This window comes from Hibiscus syriacus, unplaced genomic scaffold (assembly GCF_006381635.1).
Source record: "Hibiscus syriacus cultivar Baekdansim isolate YM2019G1 unplaced genomic scaffold, ASM638163v2 tig00111027_pilon, whole genome shotgun sequence".
Lineage (NCBI taxonomy): Eukaryota > Viridiplantae > Streptophyta > Magnoliopsida > Malvales > Malvaceae > Hibiscus > Hibiscus syriacus.
This window is the reverse complement of record NW_024062960.1, coordinates 99,329-107,284: the sequence shown is the minus strand read 5'-3', so window position 1 is coordinate 107,284 and position 7,956 is coordinate 99,329.

Sequence of the window (7,956 nt, the reverse complement as noted above, 5' to 3'; positions counted from 1 at the left end):
TTGTAGAATACTTCTTTCATTTCAAACTCATATATAATTTTTCCATAATTTTTCTCACTCAAACCATTAATGGCCAAAATTTAAAGAACAAGTTCTAAAAAGATTAAACATGTTCTAATCATCTTTCATGCTTGACTATAAATCAACTACCTCACAAACATCAAGATCCATCATTAATTTTGTGTTCCCTTATATGAACACAAACCCTTAAATTTGGGATCTTTGAACACCCATAGGATTATCATGCAATATTGGTACCAAATTATAGGGTTTTTCGCATATACAATTTTCTATTTACAATATACTCAAAATCCTAATTAAATTGCTTGAAAATTGAGTTGAAGTTCTCTCTCACCTTTGAAGAACACCCACGACAGCTTGAAGAAGAAGAAGAGCTGAAAATGCTCCACCATCATTGATATTCTAATGTTAAATAATCTAGCACATGGCTTAATATATTATAATGGAATTTTTTATTCAATTCAATAGGAAATTCCATTTTTGCCATTACTGAATCTCCATATTAACCATAAAACCATGACAACTCATCCTATATAGATTTCAAAGTCAAAGATGAATTATTTTGACTTTGACTCACGAAATTGCCCATGAATTTTCAAAAATTACGTTTTAGTCACTAAATTCCACTGTTTCTGTCAAATTTGAAAAATTGCACAATTCCAAACCAAATTTCTCTGATCTAAAATATTAAATAATATTTCCAACCATTTTATAAGTTCCTTCAAATTTTTGTAAAATTCTAATTCGATCCGAATTACCAATTCCTTATCGGACTTTAACCCTTTCTAATTTTTCTTTACTAAAATTTCAAATCCAAAAATATGATTTCTATAAAGCTCCACTCTCAAGAGTAAACCATATATTAATGGAATAAAATTATTTTTAGGAAATTATCACTTAATTCCTTAAACCTTTTCAGAATTTTTTTACTTTGACCATTAAACTTTCCAAATTTTCATTTTGGTCATTGTCTAAATTTTTGGGGTATTTCAATTCTCCCTCCTTAAGAAAATTCTTCCTCGAATTTTAAAACTTTCAATGAAAACCGTAATATATTTTTCTCTTGAAAATTCATAACCCTAATTTAGGGTTATACTAACTGATAAGACATGCCCACGCCTTAACTGTAATCTTCTTCTTGTCTTGCCAACTTGTTGAATTCCAATTTTTTTTCCTCCTTAATTTGAGAATTTTGTAAGATCATTACAATCCTTAGATTTTGAACCTGTTAAATCAAATTCTTCAACCTGATATGAAAATATCTATACATTTTCATATCATCATCTCTTTCCCAAGTAATGTCCTCGACATTGTGATTTTGCTAAATCACTTTGACTAGAGAAATCGTCTTGTTCCGTAGTTCTTTGATTTCTCGAGCTAAGATCGAACTAGTTCTTCTTCACAAGTCAAATCTATTCAGATCCCAATTTCCTCTAATGAAATGACTTATGAAGGATCCAATCGATACGTTCTAAGCATCGACACATGAAAAAATCTGTATACTTTGTTCAACTCTGGATCTCAGTTACCTCCATATTTAATGCTAACTGATAAGCCATCAGCCCAACTCTTTTTAATATCTCATAAGGTCCAATGAATCTTGGATTTAGTTTCCCTTTGCGTTTTGAGCGCAAAATATATTTTAAGAAAAACTTTATCACATTCATGAAATTCAATCTCTTCTCGCTTCAAGTCTGTATAAGTCTTTTGCCGATCAAATGCCATTTTGAGATTATCTTGAATTATCTGCACTTTATCATCAATATCTTTCAATAAATATGACCAACAAGATTTCGATCTTTTAACCCAAACCAATTTAATGGTGTTAGACATTTTCTCCCATATAAAGCTTCATATGGAGTCATCTTGTTACTCAATTAATAACTATTATTGTAGATAAATTCTACTAAAATCAAATAATTTTCTTTTCCCTGATTCCTTGGAATCAATCACACATGCACTCAACATATATTCTAATATCTAAATAGTACTTTTTAACTTACCATCCGTCTATGGATGAAAGATCGTACTGAAATTTAATCAAGTACCCAAATGGAATCCTTTTTATTTGATGTCAAAGGTAGTCCAATAACAAAATCCATAGTTACTCTTTACTATTTCCACTCTGGAATAGAAATCAGTTGCAATAATTACGAAAGCACTTGATTCTCAGCTTTTACTTGTTGACATGTCAAACATGTAGCAACAAACTCAGTAATGTTTTTTTAATACTCGGTCACCAAAATGACTCTTTACATCCTGATACATTTTGTTCCCACTTGTATGCATAGTCAGTGAACAACAATGTGCCTGAGAGAGAATATCTTTCTTCAACTCATCATTATGAGAAATACATATTCTTCCTCGATAAAATAAACACCCATTAGAGTTGACTTTAAAGTCTTTAGTCTCAGATTTTTTTTCACAAGTGAAATATTTTTTTTCCAATCATCTCTCATTATTATTTTTTATTTGTATTTTTTATTTTATTTTTCTATTTTCTTTTTCTTCTTCTTCTTCTTCTTCTTCTTATTCTTATTCTTATTCTTCTTCTTCTTCTTCTTCTTTTTCTTTTTCTTTTTTTTCTTTTTCTTTTTCCTATAATATGTTTTTAGTTCTTATGCCATATGTCGAGACAACATGACTAAGAAAATCAACTTCTGATAGCCAAAACTCACACTTTGACAGTTTAGCATATAACTTTTTATCCTTAAGCATCTCGATCACAGTACAAAGATAAACATCATGCTCTATCTTTGTATTTGAGTATACCCGAATGTCATTAATATAGACCACCTCAAACTGATCTAAGTAAGGTTGAAATACTCAATTCATCAAAATCCATGAATGCTGCTAGAGCATTTTCAAACAAACAACATTACTACAAACTCGTAGTGTCTATACCCGTTTCCTGAAAACTATCTTTGGAACATCTTCCTCTTTAAAATTTAACTGGTGATATCCCATTCGAATATCAATTTTAGAAAACATTGTTGCTCCTTTTAAACTGATCAAACAAGTCATCAATCCTCAAACTAGGATATTTGTTCTTGATAGTTACTCTGTTTAACTATCGATAATTTATACATAATCGCCTATATCCATTTTTTTATAAACAACACCGGTTCACCCCAAGGTTAAATACTCGGTCAAATGCATCCTCAATTTATCATCTCTTGCAATTGGTTATTTATTCTCTTAACTCAATCACAACCATTCAATACAAATCCATAAATACAAGATCAATGCCTTGATAACCATTAATATTAAATTACACCTCTCAATCTGGAGGTAACCCAAATAATAAATCTAAAAATACATATGGAAATTCCCAAGTTATGGAAATATCATATGATCTTACTTCAGATACTTAAGTATCTATCACTTTAGCTAGAAAAGCTATACATCCTTTTTACATCATATTAATCACAACCATTGTTGATATCACTTATTGATTATTTCACCTTTTTCATCAATCATTAAAATTCTTAACTTCTCCATACTTTTCTAAATTAATGACTTATTGTGACCATTAACCCAACATTAATGTAGAGACAACCAACTCATGATCAAAATGATCTTAACCTCATTAATGATAATCTCATCGGATTTATTAGGAACATAAGCTCCTAAACCTTTATCGGACATTTACTATTTGTCCTTCTAACTCGTGTATCATGATTGTGACCTATGGGTCTTCCGCTATAATATCACTCGATATCAAGTAGAATTGAATATTTCTACTTTAGAATTCCTTATTTCATTCTTAAGGAAATCTATATAACTTTTCCAAATCCAAAAATAATATTTTCGAACAGTTGAAACATTTTCAATCTCAAATGAAAGTCTCAATGTTCACATCGTTCAATAAGAAAACTTGATAATTTGTAGCAATAACTTCATAGTAGTTAATGGTAAAAATACACTATCAAACAAATTTACTCTTTTTCTTATCATTACAAACTTGATACTTTTCAAGTTCTTTAGAATCTATCTCAATCTAAACAATAATTCATTGTAACATAGAATGTTAGACAATCCATTTTCGCATATTTATCTTCACAAGGTAACTCTATCCAGTTTTATGGACTTGATATTTATTCTCAATCCAACATATAACCATTTGATTCACTATTAACTCAATTTTCTGTAAACTTTTAGCGGAAATCATATTTACCGCTTATTCATTTCTTCTTACTCAAATCAACAATGCTTTAATCAATTTAATGCTTAGCTTAAATATTTCTCACTTATTTAAGCTTAACTGGAGAAACCTCATAATCATCCATAGATTCAGAAATCTACTCTGAATCCTCATCTGATTCGACTTTTCTGGTAAGTCATTTAATTTTTCAATCGATTCTTTCAATTCAGAAATTTCGTTGAAAGCTGGGCATTTCTTCCACAAAATGGAGAAAAATACCTAACCACATCCACCCTTCTAAGGTGTTTTACATAAGTCATGTTGGCCCTTTGGGTCGATTTCAATCTCGACCTTCTTTTCAACATTTCCAAATTTCTTACCTTTGTCTTTAATTTCAACATCTGAACATAGTCAGAATCATCATATATTAGTAAAGAATAACTTTACTCCAAATAAACATCATCACAGTATATATACAAATATCTATAACTTTTGACATCCTAGTGACATGTATACACGTTTTAACTAAAAGAAACTTGGTTTAGTCCTAGAATTGGCTAAACTTGTAGCTCTGATGCCAATAAATGTAACACCCATAACCCATATAATTATACCTATACAGATTATAGATGTCACCCAAATTTCTAAAACTATTTTCAATTCAGAACCATCTTTACCGAAACTCCTTATTTATATAAATTTGATTTAATTTTCCAGTGTTTGGCTAGTAGAATTCAACTTTATTGTATATATATTATAATCGCCTTTATCAGGCTAGCTGAAGGGTTCATCTCATCAAAAAGTCTTCGACCTGACAGTTGTAGTGGAGCAAACACCGAACTGCCAAGTATCCTAGCAATGTCATGGTTTGAATACAATCTATTCATAAAGCCAGGGCTTTTGAGTTTCCTCTATAACCAATTGCTTTAGTGGAATATCTCAGCTTTATTGTATACATATATAATTACATTCCGGGTATACAAATTCAATTTCTTAAGTTTGTCAAGAAGAACATGTTATAGTCTAGGTGTTGTTGAAAGTAAGAAAATCTCATCCTTAGAGTTTAATTTCCAAGAAACTGACCTAAATCAGATTCACCTACTCGACTATTCCATCTGCAAAGATCATAATCATCATTGAACATTATTAAAAAAAGTGTGGTCTAGTCAATTTTATAACATCATACACAAGAGATGCCCCATGTTGTCCACTCCCGTGCATACCTAAATACTAAGACTCTTGTTCTTTCCCTTATGAGAGGAGAAGGTTATATTGATTCCTACAAGAAAAAGGTATGGTGTTATGGGTAAGATCAAGGGTCCTTGTTTTTCAAGTTTTCAATCTTGTCACTTTGTCAAAGATTTATAACTCCGATCATTTAAAGAGTTTTTAATTAAGTTGATATTCAAAGACTTTCAAGATTGCAAATTTGATTCAATGCTCACCATCTTTAAAGTAGCATAAGTTTGATTAAATAGCCTTACAAAGAAAACTGAGAAATGACAAAAAAATAATTCAAACAAGATGTTACAAATGGAATAAGGCTTTATGACTGATGAAATGACTTCTTCCTAATTAGGATGCCACATTACTCATCTAATGTAGCAACACCTGACCCAAACAGATGCTACATATTGTGCTTTGATGCCCCACTCGAACTTGTCATCCACTGTTTCACTAATTCTTGTGTAAATGTCCCATTTTCAACAAGTGTCTCTATCTCCTTTAACAACGATCTACAATTCCCTGTAGAATGCTCCAATGCGCCTAAATGAAAATCACAGACACTATCTCGATCATAGCTGTGTTCAGAAGGGTTTGGTTTCACTTTCATTGGCCTCGGTGTAAGGTATTAACCTTTAATAAAATGGGATACAGATTCGAGATAGAAGTTTGGAACACTTTCCAAGTATTTTTTCAATCGTGGGACTTTCTTTGGACGACTCGAGTAACCCGCTGCCCCTTTTCTTTTATGGTTGTGGGAGCTCTGGATGTGACATTCATTCACCTCATCAGCTTTTTTCTTTTGATCGGTTGGACTTTTGAAAGTGACTTTCAAGTTTCCTTTACTGATTGCATCTTTATTTAACTCCCCAACTGTCATAAGATCCTTGAAGCCATTCGCCGAATTTCCCAGCATTAACTCAAAGAAAGGAGCTGGAAGAGAATCGTGAAATATACATGATATTTATTCTTCTAATAAAGGAGGTTGAACTTGTGATGTCACTTCTCTACATCTTAGGGTATATTCTTTAAAGCTCTCAGTAGCTTTCATCCTTATTCTTTGAAGGTCGTGACATTTTGGGGCTAAGCCTTTATCATATCGATATTACCCTATAAAAGCATCAACTAGGTTGACCCATGCCTTGATCTACTCTCTGTTCAAACGATTATACCATACTACAGTTGGCCTAGCAAGACTATCATGGAAGAAATAAATCAACAAATTATCATCATTTAAGTACCCTTCCATCTTTCTACAAAACATCTTTAGATGAATTAGGGGACAAAAAGTGCCATCATATTTCTCAAAATTAGGCACTCTAAATTCATGTAAGATGACCAAATCAGGGACCAAACTGAGTTCCGTAGCTTCTAACTCCTTGTGAGAGGCATTAACAACCTTCATATCTTTAATGGCTTCATTCAACCACTTGAATTCGTCTTCAAATTGCTCATAACTGACGAGGCTCTTCCCTAGGTTTAAGTTAGATGCTCCAGGGTAAATTAGCACTGTTGATGCATTAGTATGATGACATTGATTTTCTTTATCAGCAATTTCCTCTCTATCAATAGCCTTAGTTGCTAGCACCTGGATCATTTGATTTGATATACCTTGTAGAGAACCCGATTCTTGATTCCATGTGGCAATCCAACCAATTGCATTTGTAACTGATCTTGTGATTTCTCATTAGATAGCTCAATTGTTTCTATTTGTTTGTTCATGACAATGAGGAGTAGTATGAATGAATGATCTCGGTATTACTGTTAAATAACCTCTCATAAGTTATTTCCATATTTTCATAATTAATGTATGTAAAATGCTTAAATAAATATATGTAATGCAAATGTCAAATGCAAATACAAAAGGTGTCATTCAAGAGTAACCATCTTAAAATAACTTTCATTGAACATAAAGGTTTCGGTACATCAAACAAACTTTACAAATAATGGATAGCTTTCACTCCTAACTTTTCTATTCATTCAATAGTCAATTTAACTTCCACTTATACTCGGGTGTTGAGTTGTCAATCTGCTTCTATTCTCTTGTAAAGCCAGCTAAATCAACCAATTTGTGAGCTACACTACTTACTTGGGTTATAGCTTCTTTCATGACGTTATCCTTTTCCTTTATCTTGAGTTTCAATTTTTGGACCTGTAGACACTGTTGTTGAATCTTAGTTGCAAGAAAGTCATTGTGGTTATGAAGCTTTTGCATAAGATCACTACAATCATCCTCAATCTTCATTAACTTATTATTCATGGCTCTAGTGGCTTCTAGCTCAGCGTCATTCGCCCGCTTGTGGCATTGATATGAAATTTTCATATTGACAATGAACCTATTCAACATCTAATTTTCAACTTGATACCTTCCCAAATCATTGATAGATGTATCATGCCTTTTTTGTGCAATCTGTAAATCATAAGAAAACTTCTCCCCTCGGCCTTCATGCACCTTGTAGTTCTTTCTCCATTGTTCAATGTCATTCTTCAGTTTAGTGTCCCATGTTATCCACCCCTCTGGGAAATTTCCTATACCAGTAAATTTAAAAGCTTGACTGATCCTTTGA